The 16,901-nt window shown below is 47.6% G+C and overlaps 1 pseudogene; it reads right to left on the bottom strand.

Annotated features, from left to right (window-relative positions):
• Positions 1 to 13,337: 13,337 nt before the first annotated feature.
• On the bottom strand, positions 13,338 to 13,653 carry LOC124109708 (ATP synthase subunit g, mitochondrial-like; annotated as a pseudogene).
• Positions 13,654 to 16,901: the final 3,248 nt, after the last annotated feature.

Genomic DNA, 16,901 nt, shown 5'->3' with positions numbered 1-16,901 from the left:
GGACTTGGCTGTGCTGTCTCACTCTGCTTTGTGCTGGGATCCCAGAAATAAAGGACACAGAAGGAGAGTCCCTGCCCTCTGGGAGGTCTTAGTCACATAAGGAAAGGATGTATTATCACAAACGGAGAATGTAGGCAAAAATGAGATCAGCTTTTATGGATGAAGAAACAGGCCTCAGGGATGTGCACAAAGCCATGGAACTAGAAAGGGCAGAAACATGACCCTAAGCCCTGTCTCCCAGCCCAGGGTTCTTATCTTATAATTGACTCCTCTAGTTCAAACTCTAGGCAGACAAAGCTCTTCCCCCCATGACTTCAGCGACACCAGCTCAGTACACCCCTCTGGCTCAGGTATCACCACCTGGGAAGTCCCTGCAGCTGCAGTCAGACCCACAGGCCAAAACCTGGAAGTATGCCTGAGGCTCTGTCCTTACCAGTGACCAGAGTCCCCTCCCCTCCCTTGCCCCACCCAACCATCCCCCAAGGTGTAGCCCACTCTGGCTCCAGGAGTACTCTAAGACCCTGAGGGGCTGTGCCTAGGGATGCTGTCTGCAGGGCACACAGATACAGGCTCTGGTGGCAGGCCAGCAGGACAGATCCAGCTGGTGCCAGCGGCAAGGGACACATCCAGCTGGCAGAGGACAGGCCTCAAGCATCCACTGTGCCTAGAAGTGGCCCGAAGTTCAAGAAGACCTGGAGGGCAAGGGGCTCTGAGACTGGTGGCTGGGACTTGGGGGTCTCTTGGGTGGTCCCACCTCTAGTTTGGTTTCTGAAGAAGCTAAGACCTGCCACCCCACATATCTGTCATTCAAATTGTACCCCTTTCTTCATCCAAAGGACTTTCTCACCCCCTGCAAGACTGTCCTCCCCTCCCCCACCACCCATCTGTTCTCCCTCCCCGCCCCCTACACCTGATCACCCTGGTCTCTGGTATATTTCAGATCATCTACTCTTTGTTTTATTTAGTTAGTTAGTTAGTTAGTTTTAGGTGGACACAATATCTTTATTTTTTTTATGGTGCTGAGAATTGAACCCAGTGCCTCACGCATGCTAGGCGAGCACGCTACCACTTGAGCCACATCCCCTGCCCTCTACTCTTTGTTTTAAATGGAACCAAGGTGAACTTGGGGAAAATTCTCATCCAAGACTGTAAGCACTACAGTATGGCCCTGAGCCCTCTCCCACTAAAGCCCAAGGCCATGGTCATATCAGCCAAGCCTTCTGTATAACCTTTCTCTTTTTTATTGCCACAGGAGGGTCTGGGTCCCTATGGCATGGACACAGGGTCTTTAAACTTCAAGGGCATATCCCCATGATGTGCCTAGAGGAGGGGACACTCAGGACCAAGGAGGCATTCAGACACCTCCACTTCTTCCTAATGTCACCTCCTTTCATCAGCAGACTGTCCTCAAAGAGAAGACTGGGACCCCATCCTACCTGAAGGCCTTGGCAGAGCTAAAAGTCAGCCGGGAGACTGGGAACTCCCTTTCCCGGCAGGTCCTGGTCTTGTGGCAACAACCCAGTTGTGCAGCTGATTTTCCCCTCATGCCCCAACCCCTACCTACTGGGAAGACAGGTGAGTCAAGGTGAGCCAGAAAGGTACTCCAGGAAGGTGCCTGGGGTCTAGGACTGGCTCTTCCACCAACATGCCTTGTGACCATGGGCAGATCACTTTCCCTCCTGGTCTCAGTTTCCCTATCTTCAAAATGGAGCGTTGGCCTGGTGGATGTGTAAGGGTTGGTGCCGACATTTAGAAGCCAGTGATGCTCTCCTGGTAGGTGCAGAAATGGCATTAAGTGCAGACTAACCAATGAGAAGTGAGAAGCAGAGGTGGCTTGAGAAAAGAGAGGGAGATCCTCATGGAGGTTCCTAGGGAACATTTAGATTCCTCAGGGTCACGGAGAATGGAGGCGCCACCTCTTTCCATGGAGAAAGGGCAGGGCTGGGGATGCAGCTCAGTTGGTGGAGTGCTTGCCTTGCACTCACAGGCCCTGGGTTCAATCCCCACAAAAAAATGGGGGCTCCCCTCCATTGTTTCACCCAGATGGCTTTCCTGGGCAGCTGCGGAAACCTCAGGGTCCTGTCACCCAAACTGCAGTGTGCAGATCCCTCAGCAGACAGGAAACCTGAGAGAGGGAGTCCAGGTCCTCAGGAACCCCTGGCCGCCTGACAGGAAGAGGCCCTATGCACAGCCAGGGCCTCTTCAAGGCCAGAGCTCCCCTCGAAGGCCCCCAAGACTGCTTCCTCTCGGTGACCATCCTCCCCTTCAAGCCCAAATGCCTCTCAGACCCTAAAGCCCTCCCTCCAGTGTCTCAGCCCTCCAAAACCCCTTTTCCTTTGCCTCTTTCCCGACTCCTCCCCAACCTGCCTCAGGTTTCAAAACAGGTACAAATACCTGGCCAGGCAGCCATCCTCTCTGGCTGGGGAGGGAAGAGGTGGGCAGGCAGGCTGCTGCCGTGGCTGAGGCCCCAGCAGGTGTGAGAGAAGACAGGAAGATGCTACATTTGAAGTTGCCTCAAAGAGGAAGAGGGGGGCAGGCAGGCCTGGGGGCCTAGGAGACCTGATAAGGGGGATCCTCCGCAAGCTGTACCTCCCAGTGGTGACTCTACAGGATGACTCCGTGGGATTCGGAATGCAGCGAATTGAGCTACTGGCATTTCAGTGTGAGCGTGTAGTGGGTGCTAGGGGTGCTAGCTCTGTTCTCAGAGAAACTGGATGGCTGAGAAGAAGAACAGACCAGGGCTCAAAGGCAGAAGTTGGGGTCCTTTTGGGGATGAAGGCCAAGCTGAGACAGGAGCAGGCAGTGATGACCACAGGGAAGGTAGTGATGGTGACAGGCAGGGTCAGGAACAGGCAGAGACAAGAATAGGCAACATAGAAGGATACAGGCTGAGATGGAGAATGGGGCAGGCAATGAGCTCACAGAAAAGAGGCCCAGGACACAACAACCATGTCTTCCCACATCAAACACATTGTCCCCCTGCCAAAAATAAATAAATAAATAAAATGTCCCATCTCATCCTGGGAAATTCTACTCTCAAATCCAGATAGAAAACTGAGGCCCCAAGAGGGCAAGAGATAATTCAAGGATACAGCAAAATGGGTATAAGACACACCAGGCTTGAGGATTCATACCTATAACCCCAGCAGCCTGGGAGACTGAGGCAGGAGGATCTTAAGTTCAAGGCTAGCCTTGGCAACTTGGGCTAGGGATGTATTCAGTGGTAAGAGCACCTCTGGGGTGACACATACACACACACACACGAACACACACACATAAATCAGGCCAGGAAGTAGCTATATAGATCCATAATTTCATTAATCTTATGAGCATGAGAAGGTATGTCACACCTTGAGCATCACCCAAGTTCCAAGTCTGGACCAAACTGACAGTCCCAACAAGTCCCATCAAACTGCACCTCAGCTGTGCCACACAGGTGGCCTGGAACAGGGATAGCTCAGACTCTGCCATGGTCAAGGGGCACATGGTTCTCTGCCAACTCAGCCCTAGAGCTTGTACTCACCTCCACCATGGCCTCTGTCATTGTCACGGTTATTTGCCCAGAAACTGACCCCTGTGTGTCTGTGAGCATCTCAAGGACAGGAACCATTATCAATTCATTTTTGTTTCCTGTGTAGACTTTGCCAGGATTTTTTGTATAAACAGCGACTTCCCTGCAACAGGAGTCTTCAGGGAGACAGAAGGAACCTCCCACTGTAAAAGCCACAATAGCAAATGTCTAATTCCAACACTCTCCCCCAGCACATAATGCAGGCACACACAGACCAGCCAGCCATATGCCCCACCCATATTGTGGATCAAAAGCCACTGGCCCTTAGGTGCCAGGTAAGGGGAGACTCCTCTTCCAGGCTTCCAGGGAACATTTGGTTTTCAGGGCAGAGGAGAAAGAAGGGAGTTCAGAGGAGCCTGCCAAGCCCTGCTGGGCTGGTCCTGGGCTGGGGTCCCGGCTGCTCTCAGCCTCCCTTGATCCATCCAGTTCCAAAACCCAGGCTCTCCAGCCTTCCCAGTACTTCTGTAAGCTTCTCCAGAATCTTAAAAATGAATCCCTTTTCTGCTTAAATCCTCCGGAAATGGCTTCTATATGCTTACAACCAAGAACACCACATCCTATATGCCTAGAATAGAGGATGAAGAAACAGGGTGCAGGCTAGAATACCCCAAGGATCACAGATGTAAAGGTAGCAACCTTTACAAGCAGTTTACTTACTATGTGCCCGGCACTGTGTTAGGGGCTTCGGAAGCTTTATCTCATTTAATCTTCATGATAAGCCAGTGTGGTTGGTTTTATCATTCCCACAATCAACAGAAAACTCAGAGAGAGTAAGGAACTCACCCAGAGTCACACAGCAAGCAGCCAAGAACTCTAGTGCCAAATCTCAGACTCTACCTTTCTTGGTGATGCCAGCTGCCTCCACTACCACACCCACCCCATCAATTCTGAGCTTCATACTCCCTCTTCTGACTTGCAGTTGCTGTGCCTAGGCAGCCCCCTCTGGTCTTTCCCACCCCAACTCCTCAGCCCTCTTCCAATTACTAATCTGACAGTCCTGCATGCAGTCTGGGCTCACCAAAACTCTATGCCCCAAAGCCAGAGCCCTTCCCGACTCGCAGGCCTCTGGCCAGCCTCCACTACAGCCTTGCTGGAGATCACAGGGGAGTAAGGGCCCACCTGTGTACTGAAGAAGACCCCACCCACATCGCCAAGAAGACCTACACACACCTTTGATTTCCATCTGCCAGTTCCACCTGCGCCTGGCATCACAGTCTGCCCCCAACTCTCACCAAAGTCGGTGTAGCCTGTTGGTCTCCAATCCTGAGTCCCCTGGCGTGGCTAAGAAGTGTCCTGGAGTGGGGCTGAGGACAGTCTCTGAGGTTCCCACTCAAAAAGAGCCTCTGACCTACCAAGCCCAATTTTGTTCCCATCTCCAGATCCCTGCCTGATCCTCCATCTCTTTGGCCTCCAGGCCCTGTGAGGCCACAGGCCTAACTGTAATGTCACCTTGTCCAGGAAGAAGCACAGGGTAGGACTGTGACCTTCTAACCCAGGAGACTGACCAGATGCCTTGACCCAGATGAAATGACCTCAGTGACCCGAGGAGGACTGGGGGTGCTCGTGGAAGGGAGGGAGAGTGAGCCAGGGCTGGAGGGTGTGGGGTCCCAGGCTCCTGGTGCTCACTACCCACTGACTTTTTTCTTTCTTCTGTTAATTACAAAAGGATACATATTAGCAGTGAACTTTTCACAACAAAGAATATGCAAGCAAAAAAATAGAAGCTCTCCTTTCTCTACACTTACCAGTGGTCAGTGTGTGCTGTTCAATGTTTATCCTTCCAGACATTTTTTTCTGTGAATCAACAAACAGGTAAATGGATTTGTGTGTGTGTGTGTGTGTGTCCACCCACACACAGTACGGTGATTAAACCCAACACCTCACACATGCTAGGCAATTGCTCTACCACTGAGCTACACTCTCAGCTCTTTTTTATTTTTATTTTGAGACAGGGTCTCACTAAATTGCCTAGGCTGGCCTAAAATTTGTGATACTCCTGTCTCAGCCTCTCAAGTAGCTGGGATTAAAGGTATGTACCACCATGCTCCACAAGTAGATGGATTTTTAAAGTTTTGTTTTTATACAAACATGAGGTTGTATAACATATATTATTCTGCTGCTTTTTCTATCCAGTAATGGCCACCATTCATGTTGGGCACATACATATTTACCTCCTGCTTTTTCTTGTCTGTTTGGTATTCCACAGCAAGGACATACATGCTCTGTGGCAATTCCACTGTGATCAGAAGTGGACTCCCATTTTTCTCTTATCCACACAAGCCTGGACATGACCTCCCTACCAAGTCCATGTACACAGTGGTTAAGAATATTAGCTCTTTTTAAAAAATTTTCTTTATAAATATTTTTAGCTGTGCATGGACATGATATCTTTATTTTTTATTATTTAATGTGGTGCTGAGACTCGAACCCAGTGCCCACACGTGCTAGGCAAGTGCTCTACCACTGAGCCTCAACTCCAGTCCCAATATTAGCTCTTTAGACAGGCATGGTGGTGCACGCCTATAATCCCAGCAGCTAAGAGACTGAAGCATAAGGACCACAAACGATTTCAAAGCCAGCCTCAGCAAAAGTGAGATGCTGAGCAACTCAGTGAGACCTTGTGTCTAAATAAAATACAAAATAGGGCTGGGGATGTGGCTCAGTGGTTGAGTGCCCCTGAGTTCAATCTCCAGTACCAAAAAAAAAAAAAAGAATATTAGCTTTGCTAGATTAATCCTAGCTGGGTGGCCTCAGCAAGTCACTTAAACTCTCTGGCTTCTGGCCCAAAGCAGGTACTTGATACAAGTGGGTAGCTTAGTATTTTATATCACTCTTTGCCTAATGATGCAAATTTCTGCAAGACATCCTCCTAAAAATGTTAAGTGGGGATGGGTATTCCAGGACAGGACCACTTTGGAAGATCAGAATTTGGGCAGGACTTGAGAAACATTTTGTTTTATTGCTTTATTCATTAACACCTCTTTGGTTAGGGACCATCGCCCTCATGCAATGCCAGCTCCCCACCCTCCATCCTATGCAATACCATGATAATTGCTCACAGCATTAGAACCATGTGCCAGCAATCGGGCAAAGAACTCGACCTGCTTTGCTTCGTTCCATTAGCGCAGTGACCCTGAAGGCAAGAAAACTGATTCTTGAGTTGGGCACAGTGGCGCAGCCTGTAACCCCACTGACTGGGGAGGCTGAGGCAGGAAGATTGCAAGTTTGAGGCCAGCCTCAGCAACTTATCAAGATCCTTAGCAACTTAGCAAGACCATGTCTCAAAAAAATAAATAGGACTGGGGATGTGGCTTAGTGACAGAAGTCCCCTGGGTTCAAATCCCAGTGCAAGAACAACAAAAAAGAAAAAAAGAAAGAAAACAGATTCTCAGAGAAGAGTAACTTGCTCAAGGTCATAGGACCCAAAACTAGAATACACAGAAAGAGAATAGAAAGGTGATTATAGGGCCAGAGGTGAAAGGAAGAAGGGGCGGTGGGGATCAAAGGGCATGAAGTTGCAGTTAGGTAGGATGATAATTCTAGAGATTAGTGGCCATCATGAAGACTATTGTTGAGAGTATTGTGGGGTATACTGGAAATTTGCTGAGAGTAGATTTGCACCACACACATATGAAAGGTAAGTATGTGAAAGGATGGGTATATTAATTGCTTCACTACAGTAATGCTTCACTATACACACACACACAAAGCATTTTGTTGCATACTTTAAACGTCTACATTTTTTTTTTAATCACAAGACCAAAGTTGAGGTTGCAGAGTCCCAAAGGAAAAGAAGAGAGAAAGGAAGAGCTGCCGGCCCTAACTAGGCATGGTAGCGCAGCCTATGATCTCAGTGATTTAGGAAGCTGGGGCAGGAGAATTGCACGTTCAAAGTCAGACTCAGCAACTTAGTGAGGCTCTAAGCAACTCAGTGAGACCCTGTCTCAATATAAAAAAATAAAATGGGCTGGGTGTGGAGCTCAGTGGTTCAACCCCTGGGTTCAATTCTCAATACCAGAAAGAAGGAAAAGAAGAAGAAGTGCTGGGGATGTGGCTGTGGCTCAAGTGGTAGCGCGCTCGCCTGGCATGAGTGCGGCCCGGGTTCGATCCTCAGCACCACATACAAACAAAGATGTTGTGTCCGCCGAAAACTAAAACAAGAAGAAGAAGAAGACGTCTTGCTGGATGCTGCTGAAATCGAAAGTGGTGCAAACAGGCCTCTCGCTCTCAAGGCAGGGTCTGGGGAGCAGAGTAGAGGCCAGGCAGAGGCTTGCTAAGAGAGGGAGGCAATGGAACCGCAGCCAAAGCCCACTTCCTCCCTGAAAAACCTCAAAAACTTCAACCCATGACCACGGTTGCCTCCAGCCTTGAGGCCAGACGGCTAAATTCCAGACCAGGTCAGCACAGGGCCCCAAGAACTCTGCCACATGGATATTTTTGAAGGGCACCAGGTAAAGGACTCTGGGTCAGAAGAGGGTCTGCGGGCCACGGCTGGCTCAAAGTGGGATGGGACTCTAGGACAGGGCTGAGGGTTGAGCTGAGGTGCTCTCCACTCCTGTGCTCTGTGGTTGACACCTCCCTCCCTCTGCCTGACACCCTCTTGCTTATCTCCGGACAGCCCAGCTGTCAGTCTGTCAGAAGTTTCCAGTAGGCCTCTTCACACACTGAGGGTGGGGAGATCTTGAGATAGGCAGTGCCAGCTCTCACTGTACCCACTGTGACCTTTCAGTCCTTCTATGGACAAAATTGCAGATATGACTTCAAGTGACATCTGAGAGCACTTTACCCAGCCTCTTAACTCAATCATTCCAAGAAGACAGAAGACAAGAAGAGGACACACCACAGGGATCCAAATCCAAGACAGCTAATATACTCTTCATCACTAGGCTTCACTGCCAGGATGTCCTTTCCAGTCTGGCATGAAACAGGAAAAAGTGATCTACCTATGTATCTGCCACTAGAAGAAGGCTACACACTATGTACAACTGCATTCAGAATATTCTGCAGCCAGGAAAAAGCAGGAGACAATTTTATTCATTGCTTCCTATTGGCCAAACTGCTTTACAGTCATCTCATTTAATATTTCTCAATATCTTCTAAGGTGGTGCACACCTGTAATCCCAGCTACTTGGGAGGCTGAGGCAGTAGGATCACAAGGCTAGCCTCAGCAACTTCACAACACCCTGTCTCAAAATAAGAAATGAAAGGGCTGGGAATGTAGCTCAGTGGGAGAGCACCCTCTGATAAATCCTCAATACCAAAAAAAAAAATACAATGTAATACTATATCATACCTACTAGAATGGCTATAGTTAAACAAACGAATAAACACAAAAAATAGGGAAAAAAGGGTTGGTGAGAATTTGGAGAGTTTGAAACATTTGTAGGTTGCTGATGGGAATGCAAAATGGTATAGTGGCTGTGGAAATTAGACTAGCAATTCTTCAAAAGTTAAGCAGAGCCAGATGCAGTGGCACAACCAGTAATCCCAGCAGCTAAGGAGGCTGAGACAGGAGGATGGCGAGTTCAAAGCCAGTCTCAGCAACGGTGAGGTGCTAAGCAACTGAGCGAGATCCTGTCTCTAAATAAAATACAAAGAATAGGGGCTGGGGCTGGGGCTCAGCAGTAGCACACTTGCCTGGCATGTATGAGGCACTGGGTTCAATTCTTAGCACCACATATAAATAAATAAAGGTCTATCAACAACTAAAAAAAAAATTAAAAACAGGGCTGGGGATGTGGCTCAATAATTGAGTGTTCCTGAATTCAATCCCTGGTACTGTGCCCCCCTGCAAAGAAAAAAGTTAAGCGAAGGCTGGGGTTGTAGCTCAGTGATAGAATGCTTGCCTAGCACATGTGAGGCACTGGGCACCACATAAAAATAAATAAAATAAAGGTATTGTGTTCATTTACAACAACAACAAAAAAGAAAGTTAAAAAAAAAAAAGTTAAGCAGGGAGTTTCCATATGACCCAACAATTCTACAATGAAGTGTATATATCCAAGAGCATTTAAAACATATGTTCATACAAAAACATGCAAATAAAAACATATGTTCATACAAAAACACAAATTTCCATGAGGAGCATTAGCTTTAATACCAAAAAAGTGGAAACAAGTCAAACATCCATCAACGGATGATTGAATAAACAAAAATGTGGTATCCTCATGCCATGGGCTATCTTCATGTGCTGAAGGTCAAGAAGTTACTGACACAGGCTACGACATGGATAAACATCGAAAACACTGTGCTAAGTGAAAGAAGGACAGGCCCAAGGACAACATAGTGTGTGATCCCTTTATATGAAATGTCCCAATCAGGCAAATCCATAGACAGGGCAAGATGAATGCTTGTAACAATCTGGGGGTGGGGGTGCAGCATGTGTGCTTGTATCATGATGAAGATGTTCTAAAATAGTTGTGGTTATGATTGCACAACACTGCAAATTTACTAGAAACTATTGAATTGTACACTATTTTATTTTTCATATTTTGACAATACTGGGGATTGAACTCAGAGGCACTTTTACCACTAAGCCATATCCTCCAGAACCACTCCCGCCTTTTTTTTTTTTCTATTTTGTCCTGAGACAGTGTCTCAAAGGCTAGCCTCAAACTTGTGATCCTTCTGCCTCAGCCTCCCGAGCTACTGGGATTACAGGTGTGAGCTACAGCATCTGTCTCCTGAATTATACACTTTAAATGGGTGGATTTTATGATATGTGTATTATGCCTTAACAAAGCCATGTGTGTAAGAGAAGGATATTCCTGCTCTTCTGACACAGGATTGCCTTCCTGGGGTTTCACATAAATACCTTCTGCTGGGATGGGAGCTCCAAGAAATGAGGAATCAAGTGAAACCTCCAACCTCAGGGTTGTAAGCAAGAGCAGACCCTGGGCAGAGTGTCGGTGGGTGAGCACAAGCTCTGCAATGACAGAAATGGTGGTGAAAATGGAGATTTAGCACTGGGCCTCCCTTCCCCCCTCCTAGCATGGTGCTCTAGCCTGCACAGGTGGAAAGTTAATTTTTTTTCCCCCCAGACTTCCTTGCAACTCAGACTCCAGATGTGAATGTGGTTCTGGTAATCTAGATCCATTTGGGTGATTTAGAAAGTGAAGTTCAGGACACTGGTTCAGAGCCATTTCTGCAGCAGTGTCAGCAGAGGGCTCTAGGATCAAGTTTGGTGCATCTATAACCCCCTGGATTGCTCAGTGGGCTTGGGCACTACTCCAGAAAGCTAGGACAATCTGAGTACAACAAGGTGGGTCTGGAGATGCTCAGCCACCCCTGATTGCTTGCCAAGGGGTCAGGAGAGACAGATCTGTCCATGCATATGACATTGATTGGGAACAAGTGGTGTGCTTAGTGCCATCTAGCCTGCAGCAGGGATATGGGCCCAGAGCCTTCCAGATGGAGCACTCAGTCCAGTAGGGAGTCCAGGCAAGGAGAGCTAATCTATTCTCTTGACCATCAGCCAGCTTCAGAGCTCCCAAGGATGCCCTCCCAGGGCTCCAAGGTTGTCACACCCTCAGAGAGTTCTCCAACCCCCGTCCTACCAATGATCTCAACAAATTTCTCCTCCTAGAAGCCTCTAAGACCCTAATCCAAGAACCTCTCCCACTTCTTATATATACAGATATATATCTGATATGTATATAAATATATATGTGTGTGTGTATATGTGTGTGTGTGTATACACACACACACAGATAAATATCTCCTGCCTCATGTCCTGATTACACTGGGAAGAGGAAGGCCTGGATGACCTCTAACCTCCATCAGCCACAGCCTACTTCTGTGACCCTGGGCAAGTTACTGACCTCTCTGAGCCTCTTTTTTCACCTGTAAAACAGGGTTAATAATGCCTACCTTGCTGGGAGGGTAAACAGAAGTAACTCACATAACAGAGGGTCTGACTACCTTTCAACAGATGCTCATTTCCATCCCCATCCCCTCTGCCATTTCCTTTTAGCTTATAGTATCCGTCAGGACAGAGACAGGGCCTTATTATTGCTCTACCCACATCCACACCCCCACCCATAGTCTCACACATATGCAGGCCACCCAATGCCATGTGTTCGATGAATGAGTCAACCCTGGAAGCCCAGGGCCTAAATCATTCACTCCTGTCATTTCATTCACTTGTGTATTAAGAAAAAAAAGTGTCCAGTCTCAACCAGATGCCAGTCCCTGAGCTGGGTACCAAGGATGAAGAGAAGGAGATGGAGTCCCTGCGCCTGAGGCCAGAAACCATCATGGCACTGTCAAGACAGTCAGGAATTACTGTCCAGTGTTCCTACCGGCCATGGGAGCCCAGAGAAGGGAGAGGGTGGAGGGGGAGGAGAGGGTGTTTGGCTGATTCTCAGCCATGTGTCTCTCTCTCTCCATTAGAATGGAAGTTCCATGAGGGGTCTCTCTCTCTCTCTCTCTGGTACTGGGGATTAAACACAGGGTTGCTTAACTGAGCCACATCCCCAGCCCTTTTTTGTATTTTATTTAGAAACAGGATCTCTCTGAGTTGCTTAAGGCTTCCCTAAATTGCTGAGGCTGGCTTTGGACTCAGGAACCTCCTGTCTCAACCTCCAGAGCCTCTGGGATTATAGGTGTGCGTCATTGCACCCAGCAATTTTGTCTCTTCTGTTCTCTGCTGTATCCCAGCATCTCAAAGACTACCTGGCACATAGTAGGTGCTTAGTCAATGCATATTGGACAAATGAACAGAACAGGTAAAGAAATAGAAGAGTTCAAAACAGAGGCGTGGAGGCAGGACAGAGGGGGGCTCCTCCAGGCTCCAACACCCTTTGTTCCTCCTTGGAAGGCAATAAGCCCTCATATGGCCTGACCCTTTGATGTTCTCATCTCACCACAGTCCAGTGAGGACAGCAGGTCAGACACAACTGTCCCTGCTCATCAGTGAGGAAGCTCATCCTTAGAGGGGAAAGTGACCTGCCTATGTGCCCATGGCTATTGGTGGCCTTGCTGAGAGGAGAACTCAGGCCTCCCAGCTCTGAGGCCCAGCTTGAGCTGCTTCCCTGCAAGTCCAAAGGGCAACTCCACCCTCCCAGAATGTGCTGTGCAAGTTGGGGGCTCAGCTAGCCAGGTGTCTTGACCCAGCAGGGGCCCAGAGTCTTCCCCACAAGGCTGTGGAAGCCAGGAGATTGAGAAAGCATGCAAGATAATAAGGAGGAGGAGGAGGAGGAGGAGGATGAGGAGGAGGAGGAGGAGGAGGAAGAAGAGGAGAAGAAAAATTAGACCTTTCTTTCCTTTTTTAATTTTTTTTATTTTTGCAGCGCAGGGGATTGAATTCAGGGGCGCTCTACCACTGAGCTATATCCCCAGATCATTTTATTTTTTTGCTTTGAGACAGGGTCTTGCCTAATTGCCCAGGCTGGACTTGAACTTTCAAGCCTCCTCCTGCCTCAGCCTTTCAAGTAAACTACAGGTATGCACTACCACACCTGGCAGAACATTTTATTTTGATAGATTTCTTTTTAGCTAATGAAAAAATAAAATGCTAGACATCTGTTCTCTCATGTATCCCTAATCACAGCCCAATGGGGTGGATGCTATTCCTCGAATTTTACAGATAAAGAATTGAGCTCAGAGAAGGGAATTAACTTGTCTGAAATCACACGAGCAGTTAAGAGGCAAAGCGGAATTTTTTTTTTTTTTGCGTAAATCTTGTTTTATTTAGATGGTTGTTCGATCACACAAGGTCCAAAAAACACTCAATAAATTAATACAATCAGATGTTAACAATTGGTCTTCAAAAATTATAGCCTGTGATGCCACATTTGCCTAAGATCTCTCAGATGTGAAACCACATTCGCACCTCGGTGGCCACCGAACCCTGTAGCTCAGTTTCCTTGCTACGAGTGAGTGGGTTAAAGCTACTAGTGTGAGCACTGTGACTACTTTTTCTTCAGACTCCTAATAGCTATAGGGATGTCAGATGGGGTTGGAGGAACCAGCTCAGCCTTGACATAGTGCCAAAATACAGCCAGCTCCAGACTTGAGTAAGTCACAGCCGATGTCACCGGCCCTGGGGCCTTCTCAGGGAAATTACAGACAAGTTGGGCCATGGTTCTACGATGAAAGACCTGTCACCCCCAAATCCCAGCAGAATGTCAACTCCAGCAAAGCTGAATTTTAGACCAAGCCTGTTTACCACGTTGAGAGGCCTGAGATCTCAGGCATAATATTGAGATGCTGCGTTCATGCAAGGAGCCAGGACCTGAGTCCTGTCCGGGAGGCACTGCCAAGACCAGACTGCTTCCTGCTAGCACCAGAGTCAAGGGTCGTAAGTGCTAGGAAGGCCCAAGTTTCCAACTCAGAGCTTCTCCTGCTGCCACAGAACCAACATTTATTTACAGAACCAACATTTCTAGGCCCAGCAGGTGTCTAGCACAGGCAGGATGACCCCAAACTCCTAGTCTTAGGCTTCACGAGGCCTGGGAATAAACAAGTTCGTGTTAACAGAAACAAGCAGTGCATGCTTGTAATCCCAGCTACTTGAGGGGCTGAGGCAGGAGAATCACAAATTTGAGGTCAGCCTGGGCAATTTAGATAAATTCTGTCTCAAGATAAAAAATTTTTAAAGGGGGCAGTGATATAACTCAATGGTAGAGCACTTGCCAATCATGCATGAGGCCCTGGGTCAGATCTCCAGCACTGCAAAAAGGAAGGGAGGAAGGAAGGAAGGAAGGAAGAGCTTAAATTTCACTGGACGCCATCCTTGAAATCTACCTCAATTATTTTTTCCTGTATTTGTCAAGCATTTTGGTTAATAGCTAAAACCACGAGCAAGTAATGTCCATTCTTTTTTTTTTTAAGAGATAGAGAGGAGGGGGAGAGGGAGAGAGAGAGAGAATATTTTTTACAATATTTATTTTATTTTTTTAACTTTTTTTTAGTTCTCGGCGGACACAACATCTTTGTTTGTGAGTGGTGCTGAGGATGGAACCCGGGCCGCACGCATGCCAGGCGAGCGCGCTACCGCTTGAGCCACATTCCCAGCCCGTAATGTCCATTCTTGGCTTCAGTTTCTATGTCCATGAAACAGACACAATAGTCAGGCATCGTGGCACACACATGCAATGCCAGTGACTTGGGAGCCTGCACAGGAGGACCACAAGTTCAAGGCCAGCCTGGGCAACTTAATGAGACCCTATCTCAAAATAAAAAATAAAAAGCTCTGGAGGGCTGGGGATGTGGCTCAGTGGCAGAGCGCTTGCCTAGCATGTGTGAGGCACTGGGTTCGATCCTCAGCACCACATATAAATAAATAAAAATAAAGGTCCATCATCAACTAAAAGATAATTTAAAAAAATAAAAAATAAAGCTCTGGAGATGTAGCTCAGTGGTAGAGTGCCTTGGGTTCAATCCCTAGTACCAGACAGAAAGAAAGAGAGAAAGAAAGAGAAATGTAGGGGTCTCGTGGTCCTCCTGGAGGCTGCTGCAGACTGTTCAAAGTATGGGATGGACAAATGGGCGCTGTTAGGTGGCTGTGCCCAGATGACAGAATAGCTCCACATCTCCTCTCTCAGATGTGCCCCTGAGGGAGGTCACCTGCTCCCTTCTTGGAGAGCCAAGGACGCTGTGTCCTGTCCCAACCCCAGCACTGGGCCAGCATCCCTGCCTAAGTCAGCAAAGCCAAGTTCTCTCAGTGAGGGGACGAGTGCTGCTCCTGGACCTGCACTCCGCTTTGTCCACCGAGGGTGGGAGGGGCTCGCCAGGCGGCTGAGCCCCTAGAGGAAGCAGCTCCACCTGGCTGCTGACCAACTGGTCCCCGGTTCTTGTTCAGCACTTAGGTTGCTCTAACCCGGCGCCCCGGGTTTCAGGACCCAAACCAGCCCACAGTGTCTGAAGCTCATTAGACTCTGCACCTGGTCCTGGCTGCCCCAAATCTTCCAGCCCAACTAGAAAAGACTCTAAGAAGGGACAGCCAATGATCAGAGCGTTCAGAGATCTAGAGACAGCGTTGAGGGAAAACGGATCAGTGAGAGTTGCAGGGTTGCGCTGCCACAGGGAAGGCACGTCGCATCACACTCCATGGCTGGAAATGCTTCATGGCTTCCTGGACCCCCTGGTTTAGCTTATGAGGCCACAGTTGATCCAGCCCCTGCCCCCGCCCACTTCTAAAATGTGGACAAGAACATCACCATGTGCATAATCTCACTTCATTCTGCCAGAGAAGGTAATGTCTCTATTTTTCCAAAAAAGGAAATAAACCTCAGAGATTTTAAATGATTAGCCAGAATTTGAGCCCAAGCTAACTCCAGAGTCTTTAAGATTCACAGCCATTTTAAGAACCAAAAGGGCACTTGTGAAAACAGTAAGGAAAGTGGACAGGAGAAATTGGAAAGTCGGGTGCCAAAATTCAGGCTTGTTGTCTTAGCTCCTTGGGAGGTTGGAGGATCGCTGGGGCCCTAGAGTTGAAGGTCAGCCTGGGCAACATGATGAGATAGTGTCCCTTAAAAAAAGTGACTCTGGAGGCTGAAGCAGGAGAATCATAAGTTTGAGGCCAGCCTCAGCAATTTAGTGAGACCCTGTCTCAAAGTAGAAAATTTTAAAAGGGCTGAGTATGTAGCTCAGTGTAAAGCACCTCTCGGTTCAATCCCCAGTACAAAAAAAAAAAAAAACAAAAAGTAAGGAAAAAATAAATAAATGAGGGGTGCCATTCATAGTAAAAATCTTTTCTTTCTTCTTCTCCTTCTTTTCTGCTTCCTCTTCTTCTCCTTCTCCTTCTCCTTCTCCTTCTTCTTTTTGGATGCAGGGGATTGAACCCAGAGCCTTGTGTATGCTTACTATGAACTATACCACTGAGCTATAACCCTAGCTCCGTCATAATAAAAAACTATTGAGTTAACTTGATTATACTTTTCTCTCCTTGATCAAAACCCTCAGAGTATCTATCCAACACTATCTTCACCTATAGATTTGGTCACTCTTACTTAACCAAAGGAGACCAAAGAAATCAGTGCAAGTTGGCTTACAAAATTCAGGGTTTGCCTCTTAGGACTTATAGACAGACTCTGGTCTGTGCCCAGCTAGCAGGGGCTCTCTTAAGGTTTTTACTCTGAGCAGTAGTATCAAGAGCTAAGAAGGTATAAAGGTTGGAAATTAGTTCAGGCCAGCTGTGAGAACCCATTAGCAGAACACACCTGGAGGTCATGACTTTCAGGTTAAAGAAGATAGCCCAGCCTTTCGTAAAGTGACAGCGGTGTTTCACTAGCTAACCACTACAATAAATGATTTAAAAACAAGCATTGAGTTTCACAGCCACATGCTGAAATTACAAGACAACTGGCAAGACGTAGAAAAATTATCA

Source organism: Marmota monax, unplaced genomic scaffold (assembly GCF_021218885.2).
Source record: "Marmota monax isolate L192 unplaced genomic scaffold, Marmota_monax_Labrador192_F-V1.1 WCK01_AAM20220418_F8-fsc00008, whole genome shotgun sequence".
Classification (NCBI taxonomy): Eukaryota; Metazoa; Chordata; class Mammalia; order Rodentia; family Sciuridae; genus Marmota; species Marmota monax.
This window is presented reverse-complemented; position numbering and strand designations above follow the sequence as displayed.